The sequence below is a fragment of the Danaus plexippus genome, unplaced genomic scaffold (genome assembly GCF_018135715.1).
Source record: "Danaus plexippus unplaced genomic scaffold, MEX_DaPlex mxdp_41, whole genome shotgun sequence".
Classification (NCBI taxonomy): Eukaryota; Metazoa; Arthropoda; class Insecta; order Lepidoptera; family Nymphalidae; genus Danaus; species Danaus plexippus.
Window position 1 is genome coordinate 516591 of NW_026869861.1, and position 20021 is coordinate 536611.

Here is a 20021-nt window from a genome sequence, read left to right on the forward strand (position 1 = left end):
TAAATCAATTATACACTTTAAAAACCTGCATGTTGATTAGAAAAATAATAACAAATAAAACAAATTTACAATTACACTTTCATAAAAAAAACACATACATACCACACTAGAAAACGTAATAAACTAGAACTTCCAAAAACCAAAACCAACTATGGAAAGAAAAACATTTTATTTGAAGGAGTTCAAATTTATAATAAATTATCAGACTTAATCATTAATAGCAAGAGTTTTCCTATATTCAAAAAACGTGTAATGGAATATGTGCAAAATAATTTATAAGTTAATATAACCCCTACCTAAACATGTTTGTCTAATATAACTACCCGCAACATTTCATTTTACTGTATATAATTCATAAGGCAGACTTTTAAATGTACCCTCAAGCAAAATTATTGTGATTTCTTATTATAAGTGAACTTTTGTGTTCTTTATGAGAAATAAATGTCTTTAAACCGAAACCGATATGATACAATATGAACACTCATACCTAACCGACATGAATTAATTAGAAATTTTGTACATATGTATATATTTGCTTATTGAAGTGGTAATTGGATTTAAAACTATTTTGTTACTATAGATAAAAGTCGATATTGTCTGAAAAATGAAATGTAAAATAAATCTGTTGGTACGATAGTGAACCGCCAAGTGAAGCAAAAATAAAAAAGCGGCATGGCCGTATTACACTTTTCTCAAATTATTTTGGGCCATTTTCGACCTATAAGTACATTTCGCATTAAACTTGACGCCTATATTTCTGGTAAGCAAGAAAAAAGTAGCTCAAGCATTACAACTAGACAAAGTTCTTAGTTTTGTTAATTTTTTTCATTCACTGACCGTTGTCAGTATAACATAAGGTCATTATCCAATGTTCTCTTTGTTTCCGTAGCATTCTTGTAGCAGATCGTCGCATATTGCTTGAATTCATACTACTTCATATTATACAATACACGAGATCTCTACAGTTTCGCAGTATTTTTTAAATATTTATTCTGCCTGGAGACTCGGAATTCGCTTTAAATTTATTATCGGAACATAAAACAACAAAAGAATATTACATTTTATTTTTTTATTTTATTTTTTTATAAGGGGTCTGACAATGTCTTGTTAATGATACATATTTATTGCAACTTATTATATATTTCTGTTCATGCCTATGTCTATGTGTGGGTATATATCAAATGAAATAATTCAAATTATAATGGTAAGACCAATGTAAGGACTGACAGTTAAAAGTACTATATGAGAATGTATGTATGTATATATGGTTTGTAACCCAATATTTATGTAGAATGCCTATTTCAAAAATTTATTTATCTAACGAATTGATTGTTTTTTAAGATTTCATTATATTTTTATGTTACAATGAAATATATTTTTTTATCAAAAAAGGGGAAATATACTCTTCCTAGCAATTTTGTAACAATCTCTTCATGGATTGTACTTAACTCTTAAGAATTCCTGGTGTTTTTTTAAATTCTAGTGTACAAGACCTTTTAAACCTTTTATTGCATAGTTTCTATCGCGGGCCTTGAGCGCGGAGACCGAATTCAGAAATTCCGTAGCGAAAATTTCTAACTCCTAACATCGAACGTCGTTTCAGTTTGGCAATCTTCGGCACGGTGTATGTGTGCGTGCGACTACACTATGAAGGCTAACTAGCTGCTAACTGCTCACGACTGATTCTATCTCTTTCACACACAACGCTAGGTGCTTTTTGTCTTCGTCCACGAGTAAGTTCAAGCCCGCAACTAGTTAGACCTTATCGTGTATGTATATGTATATATATGGTGTTAAAATTATAAAAAATAATTACGTGACATCACGTGTTATTAGACTTGCTGACGAGAAGCTTGTGATATAAATACAGTAGTGGCATCACACTAAAGAATACACATCCGAGCAATGAGCACTCGTCACTGACACGTATCATTATATTATTTTATTACGATTTTATTGAAATAGATAGCACAAGTTACGGCATCTCCAAAGAAAAAAAGAACAAAGAAAAAAAATACTGCATATATAAAATAAAAATATAATTATAATTGCATAAGTTGATAAAAAGCTATGCAATAGCTTTACCGCGGCAGTCTCCGAGTGCCACACGTCTATTTTTAGTCAGTTTACGTCGGAAGGACATTTTAAATTATTTTACATTATCAAATTTTTCATAAATGTATATGTGAGAGTGAGGGGATCCTCGTGGAACCTTGGCCAAGACCCTAGTCCTTTAAAAGGCTTTCGAGTCTGGGCGTTAAGTACCGATGACGATGGACAGGCTTCCATTTCGAAGCATAGATAGTCTTTACTCAAAATGATACTTGTTTATTGCTAACAAATTGTTACAATGAATGTCAAGAATTGTATAACAGAGATTCTACCACTGTGGCTCCTAAGAGCGACCAACGTAGAATGAATTCAGTACGATTATGCTTGGACTTTTATATGGTAAATTCTGTATTACAATTGTGGGTACTTGGAAAAAACTAATCACCTGATGTATTAATAAAATTATTAACATCGGTGAAGTGGGTAATTTGAAAACAATTATAATGAACGAATACACGAAAAGGAATATTTTCGATTCGAGAAGGCTGTCGGCGCGACATATATTGTTTATTTGTTTGCTACGAAAGTGTGAGAAACAATACTTGATTTTTATAAATACCTGTTTTTCTATACAGTCAAATATTCTTAACTGAGAATTAGTTAGTTGTGACTGGACTGTTAGAGATGACTTGTTGAGATGAGTATTTTGAAATCATGGCCATAAGCCAGGTTTCTGTAGGAAACTTTACATGGAATTATTTATATATATTTTTTTTATAAGGGGTTTTCCAATAGGGACGCTTGAACTTTGACAGCTGATTGCGGCCATGTTGTTTGAGTGACAGCTGTCAAATGCAGTGTGTTATATTCATTCCGTCCTCCCAAACCACCATGGCAGGTTACAGTGTCGAGCAGCACGTGCAAATCATAAAATTGTTTTATGAAAATGGGTCTTCAGTTCGAGCAACGTTCCGCGCACTTCGCCCGTTTTACGGTCGCGATGATCGTCCTGCCGAGTCGACTATCCGTCGATTGGTGGACAAATTCGAGTCAACCGGGTCAGTTAACAATCAGCCGGTTCCCGTGCGTCAACGTAACGCGAGATCTGCCGAGAATATCGCCGCTGTGCGCGACAGTGTCCTCGAAAACCCGCGGCAGTCAATTCCGCGTCGCGCACAGGAACTCGGCCTTTCGCAGACGACAACTTGGCGAATTTTGCGTTGTGACTTGAGCCTGCACCCGTACAAGATCCAGCTGACCCAAGAGCTCAAGGTTAATGACCATAGACAGCGCCGTGTGTTCGCTGACTGGGCATTAGAGCAGTTGGAAGTTGACGCCGATTTTGGCAAAAAAATCATCTTCAGCGACGAGGCGCATTTTTGGATGAATGGCTATGTCAACAAGCAAAATTGCCGTATTTGGGACGAGACCAATCCACACGAGGTTCACCAAGTGGCAATGCACCCGCAGAAAGTGACTGTTTGGTGCGGATTTTGGGCCGGAGGCGTGATTGGTCCGTATTTTTTCGAAAACGATAATGGTGTGGCCGTCACCGTCAATGGTGAGCGATACCGGTCGATGATAACCAACTTCTTTTGGCCTGAAATCGAGAATATGGATCTGGACAACATGTGGTTTCAACAGGACGGCGCTACGTGCCACACAGCACACGCTACGATGGAAGTTCTGCACGATCAAGCGCCCTTAATGGAAAACCCTATATATTATATGTATATATTACTCCTTCCTTACTTACTTCCATTGTATTTAACTTTTATTTACTTGTTTGTTTCCTCTTGTTCATTAGGATTTCTCAGCACTTTCAAATGCTAATGTCATTAAATTATAGTTTGTTTCTTTAAAACTATTTGTACGCTATTAAAATTCCTAAAACCTTAAATTAAAAGAAGAAAAATGTTTAACTTTAAACACATCATTTTCTTTTATGAAGATTTTCAATATCTTACAATTATAATTCCGTGTAGAAGACTATAAGTTAAATCATTTTTCTTGTTCCGATTATTGAAAGAAAATGTAAAAAAAAAAGTTTTTTAATCTTCTTAGGAATACATTTTGTAACTACATATTATGTATACCTTAAAAGCCTCCTTTATTTATATTGAACATTAGCCACAGTGGGCCGTCCTAATAATTAAACCAGAATACTTAAATTTGATCTTCTAGTATGCAACGCTATCAAGAACGTGACTCCCATACTATGATACATTAATCTGTAGTGAGATCAATATACTTTTTTTTTTATTTTACATAAAAATCTCGTATCAAATCGTAGCACAGTACTCTGGAGCTTTATGAATACCTGGTACATTATATTATGAAATAAACCTGACTTGAACTATGTTTTGTTTTGTTTTAAAAAGAACGAGAAAATTAATCCAAAACAATAATGATTAATTAAATGTATAAGAGGCAGAAAAACAGAATTAAAAAAATGTATTTTATTGTTATTCTAAATAAATAAATCAGAAAAATAATAATAATTTATTTATTAATTAATGTTCAACAAATCGATAGATTTTTTCGGTTAGTTTCAGGCGAATCAGCAAAAAGGAGTTATTCCCAAATCTAGTAGTTAAGAAAGTGGAGACTCGAAATAGACTTCACAAACTAAAGGCATTTGTCTAAAAATAATATCGTTATTTCCCAGCTTTGCAAGTTAAAAAGATTTTTTTTATTTCTCGTAGCTCCAACGCTACTCATATCACCTTACCAGGAGAACATAGATCTTTGCGGGTGATTTTACACTATAGATTGAAAAAAAACCGATATGGGACAGATGAGTTTTATTAAATTTATATCTTTTTTTTTTTTTTGGGGTCGGGTTGGAAAATATTAAGTGATGAAATACATGTGTATTTCATCACTTTATTACATGATTGTAGATTAGGGTAGGTTAATTCGACGATCCCCCGGGGGCTGTCAACTTGTCGTGGTGGGGGCTTGAGTGCTCCAGTGATCCCCAGGGCTTTACCGGCAGGTACTACCATACCGGACGGGTCTGGGGTGAGGGGATAGACTAAGAGCGACAAAAGCGGTGTCTAAATACATAGTTTCACTGTTATATTTCTAAAAATGACAATTTTCCATACGAACATTCATCACTTGTTTTTACCCCAATTTTCGCTATAAAAAGTAGCCTATGTTCTTTCATTCCTAATAAAGTGTCTAAATACAAAGTTTCACTGTTATATCTTCAAAAATGACGATTTTCCATACGAACAGTCATCCCCTCTTTTTACCCATTCCCCCATTTTTTGCGATAAATACCAAATTTCATCAAAATCGGTTCACTGGTTTAGGCGTGAAAGCGTAACAGACAGACAGACAGAGTTACTATCGCATTTATAATATAAAATAATAATAATAATAATAATAACAGCAATAATAATAATGATAAAATATTAGTATATAGTAAAATAGTATATAGTATAATAGTATATAGTATATAGTATATAGTATATAGTATGGATTTAATTTTTTATTTTTTACTTTTTAATCATTCATGAAGTATGAAATATTTAATGAGTAAATAAGAGATGGTTTTTTATCTCTGCCTTTACTTTATAAAACTACCTGTCTATCTTTACTTTTATTTACTTTTTACTGGATAATGCACGTTCCTTTAAAAAATAAGTTTAAATTTAATAACAAATTGTGAACCGTAGTTTCAAGTCACGTTTATTGCGTATTATGAAGTACCAGGTGTTCATAAAGCTACAGAATACTATTAAACAATTTGCTACGGGGATGCTACGAAAACCCAGAGAATTGGTTCTACGATAAACATACAAATATGCATTTCAAAGGGTTAATAGTGCAGACGTTGTGACAAACATGCATGCACGAACTAAGGCGAAACTATATTTTAGTGTCGGCTATCATGAAGAAAGGAATTCCCGTTTTCAAAATTAAATCAAACTAAGATATCTAAAATCAGAGAGCATAAAGGGCAATTGTATCAGGCTTACTGAAAACTAATGTCAAAAACAATTTTTTTTCTTCTGAGATTTTCTTAGACATACATTTTGTAACAATGTATTTTGTCAATCTTAAAAGTCTGCCTTACATACATATCTTGAAAACTAAGAGCAGTGGGTAGTCGTATCAGTATTGTATACAAATCAGAATACTTAAGTCTGTTCTCCTAGTATGCAACGCTATCAAAAACGTGAGCCCCTACTATGTATTTATACGTAACTGTAGTCAGGTCAATAAAGTTTTACTTTTCACAGCAATCTTGAAAAATATTGTACTACTCCTTCAGACTTATGAAGTCATGGTTCCCGTACTATGAAACAAACGAGACCAATCTTCGAAGTTCTGGTTGGTTCCTTTGCAACCATGATCAATTGATAGACGAGATGAAAATGAAATCATTCATATACATGTTTTCTAATCAGAAAATACATACGAGTATATGTCGAAGTACGGTCCAGGCCGTGGTTTTTAAAAAGAGTGACGCCAGCATAACTGACGTCATCAATGACTTTATTCTTAATTGTAGACCAACATTGTTGTGACTACACTTACACAGGTGGCTACGCAGGTGGTTATGCGGCTAACACCTGATTATTTCAACTACCCACAATTATTAGTTTTTTGAATAATAAGAACTACGCCGTTATATATTTTTTTTTTCAGTAAATTTTAGTCAAAATTGATTAAGTGTATATTTCGAAGTAGAGAGACGAAAGTGGCTGTACGAACTTAGTGCCTTATCATTTATAGAAAAAGAAATGCCCGCTTCGAAAGTAATTTTTTTTTTACTGGTCTCGTACCGCAACTCATAACATCGTACCAGGGAAACATAAATCTATGAAGGTGATGTTTCACTATGAATTGAGAGTGAAATTTGTGCTATATGAACATATTGGGACGGACGTGTGTTTTAAATATTTCATATATTGAATATATATTGATATTTATTGATATTTATTTGTTTGTGTGTGTTCGTGTATCATGGCCTAATTTACATTAATAAGAGCTTATTTATTTATTAATTTTTTCCCGTTATTCTTATGAATATAATTTTGTTCTTGTGATATATAAGTTTCTTTTGCGTGTTTCTGAAATCTTGCATTATGGAAGTGAATTTTGCTTTCATAAAGTAATTTGCATTATTTTCAAGTTCGTAGAGCAGTGGACGATCGTCTTTCAGTATTGCATACAAAACATGATTCCTGAATTAATGTTCATCTGTAATACAAGGTTATAAGGTCAGGGTATATAAAACTATCAAGATGATCTTTCTCCGCTTTAATCTCATGCTTATGTTTGCCCGTTGTTAATTTTTTTTGGGTAATTTTAAGTGTTGCATTGCATTGCATTGCAAAGATTTCAAGTTTTGTAGAAAAAAAGGATAAGAGATCATAAATTATTAAAATTAATTTAGAGTCATCTCAGAGTCTCAGAATTCCAAAGCACCGAGAGAATTTTTTCAGCTTTGTCTAAAAAAGCCTGATTATAAATATAAATTATAAATACGTACACATTTACATACATATATACTTATATATTAATATTATACATAATATCTCTACAAAATATTTGAAGCGTAGTAGTACTCTTTTCCTTTAGTGACTTTACTAGTGCCCTTATTACTAAAATAAACGTGAGTACCTAATAATATCTTGCATTCACATTCATAGACGATTCACGACGAGCAATTTTTTTATATTCTCAAGGTATTTTTTTTTATTTTGTAAACCTTGATCAGAAAGGAATTTTATCCAAAATTAACCAATCGGACCATACTTTCTACAAAAAGAATTAATCCAGAAAAATTTCAATGTAATTTTCAAACTGTCTGTTTAATGCAGAGATGATTCTCAATAAAAATAATTAATCAATCTAGAAAAGAAAAGTCGATGGATCTCCTTCACAAAGCTGATTTTGATTTATTGATTGATTTCATAACACCGCCGCAACTCACTAACTAACTCACTAACATCTTATCAGGAGAACATAAAACCAAGCCGATGATGTTTCACGGGAAGATAAAAGTGAAACTTTTCATTCATATGTATTTATTACACATTAAACTTATGTTTGTGGGTCGGTCATTATTATGTTTCTGTGAGCTTGTGCTGACTGGCTTTATCGATTTTTCATCCTATTGCTTTTAAAATGTAGTGATTCACAGCGATACGCTAGTCACAATCAGCTGACTCTCACTGCTATGGAATGTCTGCCTCCATCTGCCCCTAGAAGATTGAGGTCATAATTAAAAGAAAAAAAAACAAATATTTACAATTATCTCTACTTGTACTATGTATCAGTCTAACATCGTATTTGTCATAAAACTTAATAAATACTCCATTGCATAGTAATTTCATAAAAAAAATAAATTCAAACAAGAAAATTCAAATTTTCGAGAAAAAGAAACAAAAAATTCAAAGAAAGTTTTCTGAACCATTGCCTCTCTATTTATGTTCTCCTGGTTGACAGTGTTATGAACAACGTGACTGTTACGTTCTGTTACCTAACTCGAAAAATCTTACCAGGAGAACATACAACTGTGTAGTTAGTTCTATAGTGTGCTTTTGCTACGAAATACTCGTGTCTTATGATTTCCTGGTTTCCCATCCGCTGAGATAAACGTGACTGACTGTGGCTTGTTTGTTTGTTTGTTTGTTTGTTTATTTGCTTGCTTGTTTCGTTTGCACAACAAACTACGTGAAGTTTGTTACCTACGCGCTACATATTATAAAATAAATGAACATCGCCGGGGCAACATCGTTGTATGGATAAGATATCATGTAACAAGTAACGCCGCTGACTCCGCGGAACGAACACCAAGCCGTGTGAACCAGAAGATTCCTGATACCAAACAAGCTATGGAATGGGATTGCTATCCTAACATCGGGGCAATCATGTAGTCTTAGGTATAGGTTATAAGTTTTAATATGTAATTTTTATTATAATATACATATAAGTAAGTTTCGTAGTTTTCCTGGAACCTCCGGTTGCCACCTTATATAATTAGTTACTTCTTTATTTGGTGACTGGGGAGTTGGTTTAAAACGTTAAAAAAACCGTTTTGAAATTTTGTGAGTAACTTTATTTTATCAATTTAAACTACTTACTTTTTTTAAAATAATACTGTGGAATATTTGATTATTTCATAATAGAAGGCAAATTTCGTCTCAACTTCCATATTAAATAAATAATAAATAAAAGAGAAAGTATTATCTCCTTGAAAATCATCTGCTCACAGGCATTGCATTTAAATGAGGGCTTGCGAAAAAAAAATTGTCTCAAGTATCATGAAGAAAAGGAATTCCCGTATTCCCGTATAATTAACTCAAAAAAAGGGTGAATAAGACCGAATGACAAACTCCAAAATTCTGTTTACCACGAGACTTCACATTGGCTCCTTTCTATAAATAAAATGATCGTTTTAAATCTTTAAAGACTCACTATAATATTGTTTAACAAAGTTTTCTAAGTAGATCTTAATCCAACAAATGACAACTAAAAGGATGTGCAGTCTTGTTAATTTGCAGCTATTATAAGTTTCGAATTACTTGTGGTATAAGAAATCGGTGGCGGGAATAGGGGTTGTTTTATTTCAACAAAATTATATGTATTTATACGTTGAAGCAATCGCATGAAAAGCTTCTTAAAAGCGATATCACATGGCATAAAGGGCAATTGTACCAAGCGTGGTGGTTTCAGTGTGGTCATAATTTTATATTTCTTCACAACTGGAAAAATACATATGTGAATATACTTATATATATGTTCTCTTTGTTTTCGTAGTATTCTCGTACCACTCTCGTAGCATTGTGCCTTAAGATTATGAATACCTAGAACTTCATTTTATGAAATAAAGTTTGTTTCTTCGTAGTTTTTTTTTCTTATGAAACGAATAAAACAAAGAAAAAATATATATTTTTAAAATTTTAAAAACTATAAATATACTTTTATATATAACAAAACATGTATATGAATGATAAATAATAAAAATAAATCAAAAGGGTTATGCGTAGAAAAAGTGAATTGTTTGAAATATACATACACAGATTACTTTCAACTAAAGCAGAAAGAAGCTTGTTTCAATAGTTATTCTGTCTGGTGACTCTGAGTTCCCACTGAATTTACTATCGGAACATAAACAGAACAAGGATATTCTATTATTTCTTTTATTTCGGTTTAAGGAGTTTGACAATGCGTAAATTTGAATGATATAAAGTGTACATTGAAGTTGTACGAGTACATATTCTTATGAATTCTTAGATTTCGAAGCGTCCTCGTATCAATTGATACCATAGTACTTTACCTTTATAAAACTACATGGTGCTCCTTACTAAAGGTAGTCTGTTAAAGTAATCGTAAAACAAGTCACGTTTCTACATCGCGGTATCAGTTAACACAGAATGTCTGGAGGTGTTTTAGTTCATATTGCACATAAATGTAATAAATAAATAATAATAAATATTATAATACTAAATATAAATATTATAATATATTGTAATACTAAATATTGTACTAAATTCCTAAATATTAAACAGTCTCAAAATACTAGCTATAGGTTGTATTCGCAAATTTTTGTAGATCTCCGAAATGGATCTGATAAACACGTCTTATTATGAACTAAACGTGAATATTGGCTTCGAGATTGCCATGACAGCGTCGTGACGTCACGAGAGCGACTTAATGCTTTTCCTAGTATAGACTCTATAGTTACTTTATTGAGTAATTGGCCCCATGTTGTAAAGAAAAAAAAATAAATTCAAATAATTTAATCTAGTAAAATTTTGATATGGTTTTGAAAGCGTTTTTGGTTTTTGGTTTCTGAAAGTCATTTCAAACAAGTTAATGATGTCAGTAGCAGAAAATTTTGTAATAAAATAATTTCAAAATAAAATCAACTATTTAATCATTTATATTTTGCATTGTATTTCGAGTCTTCAATCCAAATTCTTTCACTCAATTAATATTCACGGCTTAAAAACTACTCCTTCCAAATATAACTCATAACTTGTCCGACGTTGATAAATTTGTTAATTTGTAATTTTTTTAATCATACATAAAGTATGAAAATATTTAACACCTAAATAAGATTCGGTTTTTTATCTTTATAAAACCACCTGTCTTTCTTTATCCATATTTACTTTTTGCTGGATGATGCACGTTCCTTTTAAAACAAGTTAAAATTTAAAAACAAAATGTGAAACGTAGTTTCAAGTCACGTTTATTTCGTAATATGAAGTACCAGGTGTTCATAAAGCCACAGAATACTACGATACAATTTGCTACGAGGATACTACCAAAATAAGAGAAGTGGAATAAATGTACAAATATGCATTTCAAAGGGATATGTGATTAGATTTAACATTTTTCTAAACTATAATCTCTTAATTTATGTTCTTCTTTCTAGACTAGAGACTATTACGTAACTCAAAACATCTTATCAGGAGAACATAAAACTGTGTAGTTCTTATAAATGCGCTTTGCTACGAAATATGTGATGAAGACTTCTATTTCCCTGTTTCCCATCCAATGAGATAATCGCGGCTGGCGTTATTCCTTCTTGTGGCAAACATGCATGCACGAACTAACGCGAAAATATATTTTAGTGTCGGCTATCATGAAGACAGGAATTCCCGTATTCAAAATTAAATCAAACCAAGATATCTAAAATCAGATTGCATAAAGGGCAATTGTGTCAAGCTTGGTGTCAGTTTGATCATCATTTTATGATTTTTTCCACTACTAAAGCTCTAAAAATACTTATATGTATGTTATACTTATCGTGTTTTCAAAGCTCTGTTTGTTTTGGTAGCATCCTCATAGCAGATCGTAGCATATTGCTTTAGCATATGCTGCTATTCATGAGAATACCTGGAACTTCATTTTATGAAATCCGTGTGACCTCTACAAGTTCTTCGTGATGTTTTTTTATACTTTAAGTAAGAACTTGTAGAGGTCACATATATTTCATAATATGAAGTACCAGGTATTCTCATGAATAAAGAAAGAAAAGAAAAAGAAGTTTTTACTCCAAAAATAAATCAACAAAAACCACTTTTACATAAAAAAAATATGTATGATAAAAAGAAAAAGAAATAAAAAAATTAAAATTAAAAGTGAATTTATCAAAATATACACATAACTTTCAACTAAACAGAAAGAAGACTGTTAGGATTGTAATTAGGTTTAGAGCTTCTGTTCATTTTGAATTTAATATAGGAACATACAAAACAAGAGAATATTTTATTGTTTCTATTTTATTTGTTTATATGGGGTTTGAAAATGTGTAATTGTTAACGACGCGTATTTATTGCAACTTATTACGTATGCATGTGCATACCTATGTCTAATACACTGTTCTCAGTAAACTCGTCATAGAATGCACTTGACTACTATGAATTCCTGTCTCCTGTATGTGAAATACACGAGACTAATTTAGCCTAAAACATCGAGACAGACAAGTGAAGTTTCCTTACTGACTTACTGAAAGCTAATGTAAAAAATATTTTTTTTTTCAATCTTAAAAGTCTGCCTTACATACATATCTTGAAAACTAAGAGCAGTGGGTGGTCGTATCAGTATTGTATACAAATCAGAATACTTAAGTTTGTTCTCCTAGTATGCAACGCTATCAAAAACGTGAACCCCTACTATGTATTTATACGTAACTGTAGTAAGGTCAATAAAGTTTTACTTTTCACAGCAATCTTGAAAATTATTGTACTACTCCTTCAGACTTATGAAGTCATGGTTCCCGTACTATGAAACAAACGTGACCAATCTTCGAAGTTCTGGTTGGTTCCTTTGCAACCATGATCAATTGATAGACGAGATGAAAATGAAATCATTCATATACATGTTTTCTAATCAGAAAATAAATAATAAAATATTTAATTAATTAATATAATATAAATTGATTTAGATTATAATTAATCAATGTTTTTCAAATACACGTATGTCGGAGTAGGGTCCAGGCCGTGGTTTTTAAAAAGTGTGACGCCAGCATAACTGACGTCATCAATGACTTTATTCTTGATTGTAGACCAACATTATTGTGACTACACTTACACAAGTGGCTACGCAGGTGGTTATGCGGCTGACACCTGATAATTTCAACTACCCTCAATTATTAGTTTTTCAAATAATAAGAATTACACCGACATATGTTTTTTTTCAGTTAATTTTAGTCAAAATTGATTCGAAGTGGAGGGACGAAACTAAGTGCCATTATCATTTATAGAAAAAGAAATGCCAGCTTCGAAAATTAAATTTTTTGTACTGGTCTCGTAGCTCCAACGGAACTCATAACATCCTACCAGGGAAACATAAATCTATGAAGGTGATGTATCACTATGAATTGAGAGTGAAATTTATGCTATATGAACATATTGGGACAGACGTGTGTTTTAAATATTTCATATATTGAATATATATTGATATTTATTGATATTTATTTGTTTGTCTGTGTTCGTGTGTCATAGCCCAATTTACATTTATTAGAACTTATTTATTTATTAATTTTTTCCTGTTATTCTTATGAAGATATTTTTGTTCCTATCATATATAAGTTTCTTTTGCGTGTTCCTGAAATCTCGTTTTATGGAAGTGAATTGAATTCATAAAATAATTTGCATTATTTTCAAGTTCGTAGAGCAGTGGACGATCATCGTTCAGTATTGCATACAAAACATGATTCCTCAATTAATGTTCATCTGTAATACAAGGTCATAAAGTCAGGGTATATAAAAATTTTAATTATTATTATAAAACTATTAACTATTATTATTTATTATCACTAAGGTGATCTTTCTCCCCATTAATCTCAAGCTCTAGTTGGTTTGTATAATTTTAAGTTCCATATATTTTTTTATTAAAATTATTAATAAATGCTAGATTTATTAATAATTTTATTCAATGCTTTCAATTTGCGTGTAACTTAATTATAACTGTAATTAACTGTATGATGATAACTTTAATAAACTCAGTTTAACGTATGAGAAGAAATGTGGGAAAAATTCCTCTAGCTAAGCTGTATTGGTTGCATAACACCAACTCATAACATCCTACTAAGAGAACATACAACCGCGTAGGTGATGTTTCACAAGGGGGTGGAAGTGAAACTATCTATCTATATTTAATATAGTCTACTTGTTTGTGTGATGGTTGTCTTTTATGTATGTGTAAGTTTGGTATGACTGGCTTGCTAGCTGGCTCTTTGATAATTACGAATATTGACATCGCACTATTATTTATTCTTACTTCAAAGTTAAATTCATAACGAGGGCAAAGTGGACAGAAAATTCAAAATAGTTCAGTTTTTCCCTGAGTTATTCACTAAACACAAATTGTATTCAAAATTTTGAAGCTTCTATATAAACTAGAAGCGCCTTACAGTTTGGATGATGGGTCAGTCAGTGAATGAAAAAATTTAACAAAACTAAGAACTTTGTCTAGTTGTAATGCTTGAGCTAGTTTTTTCTTGCTTACCAGAAATATAAGCGTCAAGTTTAATGCGAAATGTACTTATAGGTCGAAAATGGCCCGAAATAATTTGAGAAAAGTGTAATACGGCCATGCCGCTTTTTTATTTTTGCTTCACTTGGCGGTTCACTATCGTACCAACAGGTTAATTTTACATTTCATTTTTCAGACAATATCGACTTTTATCTATAGTAACAAAATAGTTTTAAATCCAATTACCACTTCAATAAGCAAATATATATGTACAAAATTTCTAATTAATTAATGTCGGTTAGGTATGCGTGTTCATATTGTATCATATCGGTTTCGGTTTAAAGACATTTATTTCTCATAATGAACAAAAAAGTTCACTTATAATAAGAAATCACAATAATTTTGCTTGAGGGTACATTAAAAAGTCTGCCTTATGAATTATATACAGTAAAATGAAATGTTGCGGGTAGTTATATTAGACAAACATGTTTAGGTAGGGGTTACATTAAATTATAAATTATTTTGCACATATTCCATTACACGTTTTTTGAATATAGGAAAACTCTTGCTATTAATGATTAAGTCTGATAATTTATTATAAATTTGAACTCCTTCAAATAAAATGTTTTTCTTTCCATAGTTGGTTTTGGTTTTTGGAAGTTCTAGTTTATTACGTTTTCTAGTGTGGTATGTATGTGTTTTTTTATGAAAGTGTAATTGTAAATGTGTTTTATTTGTTATTATTTTTCTAATCAACATGCAGGTTTTTAAAGTGTATAATTGATTTATATTAAGAAATTTTGTTTTTTTTTTTTTTATATAATTCAACGGATGGCGTCATATAATCATATTTATAAAGAACTTTAATAATTTTATTTTGTAAAGTTTGTAATGACTTTATGTTAGACTTCGCAGCAGTTCCCCATATTTCAATAAGATATTCGATATGAGGTTTTACTAAAGAATTATAAATAATAGGACGAATTGTATTAGGTATACATAAGGAAATTCTACGTAGTGCTCCTATTAAAGGGGATATTTTATTTTTAAGATGATCAATATGATATTGCCAGGTTAACTTGCTATCCATTATAAGACCTAAATATTTTTCATGATCAGTTTTATTTATTGGCTCGTTAAAAATTGTTAGTTGGTCATGATTTGGTATATTTTTATTTTTAGGCGCGAAGATCATATATGATGTCTTTTTGGTATTAATAGTTAATAAATATCTCAAGTCTATCCTACGACGATCCCTATGTACACTACGGGGTTCTGAAACCTTCGCACAAATCGGTAGATTTAAAATTCTCTCTTTATATAAAAGAAATGTATGTAATGTATGATTAATTACATACCCACATGATCACACAGTTTTTAGTCATTGATACAGCCACATAGTCGGATAGTATTATTAATGAAGCACACAGTTACATTTTCCATAACCATGACATTAGAAAATCATAAAGTCTTGGTCGTTGACAGACTCTTACGCATCGGTGATATCTGTCGGTATTTTAATAAAACATAAGTGGATTTAATATGGTTACTATGACAACCGACATAAAACCTAATTTTATGACGGTGACGTGTTAATAGAATGAAGATCCAAATCTACCGTACAATCGGATATGATATTAATCGGTAATTTAATGGACCGAATGATTCGTTGTGAATTCGCAATGCGAATGTAAGACACTCCGTCTCTGCTTAATACGAGTACATCGGTGCCTATAACTACCGGAGTATTCAAAAACGTACTCGGTACTTATATTATTTGGTATTCCCGCCCCACCAAAACCACGCAACAGTGGAATGCACGCATGTAGTAGATTTTTATGTAAAATAAAAAAAAAAGTATATTGATCTCACTACAGATTAATGTATCATAGTATGGGAGTCACGTTCTTGATAGCGTTGCATACTAGAAGATCAAATTTAAGTATTCTGGTTTAATTATTAGGACGGCCCACTGTGGCTAATGTTCAATATAAATAAAGGAGGCTTTTAAGGTATACATAATATGTAGTTACAAAATGTATTCCTAAGAAGTTTAAAAAACTTTTTTTTTACATTTTCTTTCAATAATCGGAACAAGAAAAATGATTTAACTTATAGTCTTCTACACGGAATTATAATTGTAAGATATTGAAAATCTTCATAAAAGAAAATGATGTGTTTAAAGTTAAACATTTTTCTTCTTTTAATTTAAGGTTTTAGGAATTTTAATAGCGTACAAATAGTTTTAAAGAAACAAACTATAATTTAATGACATTAGCATTTGAAAGTGCTGAGAAATCCTAATGAACAAGAGGAAACAAACAAGTAAATAAAAGTTAAATACAATGGAAGTAAGTAAGGAAGGAGTAATATATACATATAATATATAAAAATATATATATAAATAATTCCATGTAAAGTTTCCTACAGAAACCTGGCTTATGGCCATGATTTCAAAATACTCATCTCAACAAGTCCACTCTAACAGTCCAGTCACAACTAACTAATTCTCAGTTAAGAATATTTGACTGTATAGAAAAACAGGTATTTATAAAAATCAAGTATTGTTTCTCACACTTTCGTTGCAAACAAATAAATAATATACATTTATAAAAAATTTGATAATGTAAAATAATTTAAAATGTCCTTACGACGTAAACTGACTAAAAATTGACGTGTGGCACTCGGAGACTGCCGCGGTAAAGCTATTGCATAGCATTTTATCAACTTATGCAATTATAATTATATTTTTATTTTATATATGCAGTATTTTTTTTTCTTTGTTCTTTTTTTCTTTGGAGATGCCGTAACTTGTGCTATCTATTTCAATAAAATCGTAATAAAATAATATAATGATACGTGTCAGTGACGAGTGCTCATTGCTCGGATGTGTATTCTTTAGTGTGATGCCACTACTGTATTTATATCACAAGCTTCTCGTCAGCAAGTCTAATAACACGTGATGTCACGTAATTATTTTTTTATAATTTTAACACCATATATATATGTACATATACATACACGATAAGGTCTAACTAGTTGCGGGCTTGAACTTACTCGTGGACGAAGACAAAAAGCACCTAGCGTTGTGTGTGAAAGAGATAGAATCAGTCGTGAGCAGTTAGCAGCTAGTTAGCCCTCATAGTGTAGTCGCACGCACACATACACCGTGCCGAAGATTGCCAAACTGAAACGACGTTCGATGTTAGGAGTTAGAAATTTTCGCTACGGAATTTCTGAATTCGGTCTCCGCGCTCAAGGCCCGCGATAGAAGCTATGCAATAAAAGGTTTAAAAGGTCTTGTACACTAGAATTTAAAAAAAAGACCAGGAATTCTTAAGAGTTAAGTACAAGCCATGAAGAGATTGTTACAAAATTGCTAGGAAGAGTATATTTCCCCTTTTTTGATAAAAAAATATATTTCAGTGTAACATAAAAATATAATGAAATCTTAAAAAACAGTCAATTCGTTAGATAAATAAATTTTTGAAATAGGCATTCTACATAAATATTGGGTTACAAACCATATATACATACATACATTCTCATATAGTACTTTTAACTGTCAGTCCTTACATTGGTCTTACCATTATAATTTGATTTATTTCATTTGATATATACCCACACATAGACATAGGCATGAACAGAAATATATAATAAGTTGCAATAAATATGTATCATTAACAAGTCATTGTCAGACCCCTTATAAAAAATTAAATTAAAAAAATAAAATGTAATATTCTTTTGTTTTTTTATGTTCCGATAATAAATTTAAAGCGAATTCCGAGTCTCCAGGCAGAATAAATATTTAAAAAATACTGCGAAACTGTAGAGATCTCGTGTATTGTATAATATGAAGTAGTATGAATTCAAGCAATATGCAACAATCTGCTACAAGAATGCTACGGAAACAAAGAGAACATTGGATAATGACCTTATGTTATACTGACAACGGTCAGTGAATGAAAAAAATTAACAAAACTAAGAACTTTGTCTAGTTGTAATGCTTGAGCTACTTTTTTCTTGCTTACCAGAAATATAGGCGTCAAGTTTAATGCGAAATGTACTTATAGGTCGAAAATGGCCCGAAATAATTTGAGAAAAGTGTAATACGGCCATGCCGCTTTTTTATTTTTGCTTCACTTGACGGTTCACTATCGTACCAACAGATTAATTTTACATTTCATTTTTCAGACAATATCGACTTTTATCTATAGTAACAAAATAGTTTTAAATCCAATTACCACTTCAATAAGCAAATATATACATATGTACAAAATTTCTAATTAATTAATGTCGGTTAGGTATGAGTGTTCATATTGTATCATATCGGTTTCGGTTTAAAGACATTTATTTCTCATAAAGAACACAAAAGTTCACTTATAATAAGAAATCACAATAATTTTGCTTGAGGGTACATTTAAAAGTCTGCCTTATGAATTATATACAGTAAAATGAAATGTTGCGGGTAGTTATATTAGACAAACATGTTTAGGTAGGGGTTACATTAAATTATAAATTATTTTGCACATATTCCATTACACGTTTTTTGAATATAGGAAAACTCTTGCTATTAATGATTAAGTCTGATAATTTATTATAAATTTGAACTCCTTCAAATAAAATGTTTTTCTTTCCATAGTTGGTTTTGGTTTTTGGAAGTTCTAGTTTATTACGTTTTCTAGTGTGGTATGTATGTGTTTTTTTATGAAAGTGTAATTGTAAATGTGTTTTATTTGTTATTATTTTTCTAATCAACATGCAGGTTTTTAAAGTGTATAATTGATTTATATTAAGAAATTTTGTTTTTTTTTTTTATATAATTCAACGGATGGCGTCATATAATCATATTTATAAAGAACTTTAATAATTTTATTTTGTAAAGTTTGTAATGACTTTATGTTAGACTTCGCAGCAGTTCCCCATATTTCAATAAGATATTCGATATGAGGTTTTACTAAAGAATTATAAATAATAGGACGAATTGTATTAGGTATACATAACGAAATTCTACGTAGTGCTCCTATCAAAGGGGATATTTTATTTTTAAGATGATCAATATGATATTGCCAGGTTAACTTGCTATCCATTATAAGACCTAAATATTTTTCATGATCAGTTTTATTTATTGGCTCGTTAAAAATTGTTAGTTGGTCATGATTTGGTATATTTTTATTTTTAGGCGCGAAGATCATATATGATGTCTTTTTGGTATTAATAGTTAATAAATATCTCAAGTCTATCCTACGACGATCCCTATGTACACTACGGGGTTCTGAAACCTTCGCACAAATCGGTAGATTTAAAATTCTCTCTTTATATAAAAGAAATGTATGTAATGTATGATTAATTACATACCCACATGATCACACAGTTTGTAGTCATTGATACAGCCACATAGTCGGATAGTATTATTAATGAAGCACACAGTTACATTTTCCATAACCATGACATTAGAAAATCATAAAGTCTTGGTCGTTGACAGACTCTTACGCATCGGTGATATCTGTCGGTATTTT